Source organism: Castor canadensis, chromosome 1 (assembly GCF_047511655.1).
Source record: "Castor canadensis chromosome 1, mCasCan1.hap1v2, whole genome shotgun sequence".
Lineage (NCBI taxonomy): Eukaryota > Metazoa > Chordata > Mammalia > Rodentia > Castoridae > Castor > Castor canadensis.
The window spans coordinates 189447592-189450087 of NC_133386.1; the positions used below are offsets into that span (position 1 = coordinate 189447592).

The window sequence follows — 2496 nt, forward strand, 5'->3', positions numbered from 1 at the left end:
AAGAAAACAAGCAGCAACAAATGCAGGAAACTTTGAGGAGGGGAAGAACACATAGATATTGGTAAAAATATAGATTACTGTAGCTACTTTGGAAATTAGAATAGCGGTTCTTCTGAAAAATGAAATGGAACATAAAATTCTGCCTTACTGTTCTTCTGCATATATCCAAAGTTTTTTAAGTCATAATATGATAATGATAGCTGTATACCCACGCTTTTGGAAGCCATATTCACAATATCCAAGCAATGTAATAGACCTAGATGTCCACAAACTGTAGTACATATAAAATATGTGGAGACCTGGTGGAGTAACTCAAGTGACAAAGCATCTACCTAGCAAGTGTAAGCCCTGAGTTCAAACCACAGTAATGCAAAAAAAAAAAAAACTTATAAAATATGGCACGTTATTCAACCTTAAAATATAATGAAATTATTACTTTTGCAAAATATTGATGTGATTCAGATCACCATATTAAGCAAAATAAGCCAGAGTATGAAATATTATATATTTTCTCTCATGTGTGGGATCTATAGCTAAAAAAAGGCATGGATATAAAAGGGAGACAATTTTTGGGGTGGTGAACAAGCAGGAATGCAAGAGGAGATGGTGATGGGGCAGTGAATTTAATCAATGTACAATGCATGTATGAGACTATGACAATGAAAAACATTTGTACAATTATTAAAGATGAATAAAATAAACTTTTACAAACCTAGTAATGGGATCCTGAGGTGGTATGGGGCAAGGGCAGGATTCAATCTATAAGGAAGTGAATGAGAAATTATAATAATACAAAGCTAACATTACCTTGACCTTAACTAGGTGATTACTGTAACCCTAGAAGTGAGCAGTATTCATCAATGGTTACAAGTTAGAGCAAAGAAGATTGAATGTGTCATAGCATAGGGGCATGAGGATAACCTATCCAGGGTTGTGTTTCATCCCTTTTATGACATCCATTTCTTTTTTTTTCTCTTATTTATATGTACATACAATGTTTGGATCATTTCTCCCCCTTCCCCCATCCCCTTCCTTATCCCCGCCCCCTCCCTTTCCCCTCCTACCCCCTGGCTACCAGGCAGAAACTATTTTGCTTTTATCACTAATTTTGCTGAAGAGAGAGTATAAGCAATAATAGGAAGGACCCAGGGTATTTACTAGTTGAGATAAGGATAGCTGTACAGGGGGTTGACTTGCATTGCTTTCCTGTGCATGTGTGTTGATCTATGAATGATATTGTTTTCTTCTGGTAATTTAAGTATAACATTGTGAGATCTTCCAAAGTGTCTACTCCTCAGCTGAATTCATGTTGGGATGAGGAACATTTATTTATCTACTGAAAGAACTTTCCTACTAAACATTTTCTTAATGGCAGTTTTCATGTGATCATATCTCAGGGTATAAATTAAGCGATTTAACATGGGAGTTATTATTGTATAGAATACAGCAACTGCTTTATCAATGAATAAAGTAACAGCAGGTCTCAGGTACACAAATATGTAGGGCACAAAGAATATGATATGACCACTGTGATGTGGGAGATACAGGTAGAGAGAGCTTTGCGTCTTCCTTCCAAGCCATGAGTCTTCAGGGAACGCAGAATGACTACATAGGAGACTAGCAGGAAGAGGAAGTTTAACACACAGATGAACCCACTGTTAACAACAACAAAGAGTCCTAGAGTGTGAGTATCAGTGCAGGCCAGATTTAACAAAGGGTTCAGATCACACATAAAGTGATCGATGACATTAGGAACACAGAAGGGTAGTGGTAAGATGAACAGAATCTGTAAAGCTCCATGAAGAAAACCTCCCACCCATGACACTCCTACTAGCAGGCTACACACTTGAGGTGTCATAATGTTTGTATAGTGCAAGGGCTTGCAGATGGCCACATAACGGTCATAGGCCATCACAGTAAGCAAAATGACATCAGCACCACCGAAGAAATGTTCCCCAAAGACTTGCATCATACATTCATTGAAGAGAATGGTCTTCTTTTCATGGAGTGAATCTATGATCAGTTTAGGGGTGTTGACAGAGGAATAGCAGACATCAATAAAGGAGAGATAAGCCAGAAAATAGTACATAGGGGACCCCAACAATGGGCTGCCAGTGATTGTAACCAAGATGAGCATATTTCCTGTCATAGAGACAATGTAGATGACCAAAAACATCACAAAAATGACTTTCTGCATTTTTGGATTCTCTGTAAGCCCAAGGAGAATAAACTCTGTCACGTTGTTTCTATTCTCCATCTACTTCAGGAGTAGTCAACTCCATCAACTGAAAAAATACGAAATTTCAATACAAAGCTGAATTATTGAACTTCTGTATTCTAATAAACAAGACATTTCTAGATTATTTGAATTGTGTTTCTTAGGTTGTTTTTGATGATTAAGAAGTTTTCTGTGTTCTTGAAGTTTTCCCAAATTTCTTTGTGTTTGGATATTTTGCACAGTCTTATGACAATATGATGAGAAGATGACAAGAAATT

General features: G+C 36.9%; 1 pseudogene; it reads right to left on the reverse strand.

The window, feature by feature from the left end:
- Positions 1-1325: 1325 nt before the first annotated feature.
- Positions 1326-2257, reverse strand: LOC109676688 (olfactory receptor 4C46-like; annotated as a pseudogene).
- Between the last annotated feature and the right edge of the window lie 239 nt (positions 2258-2496).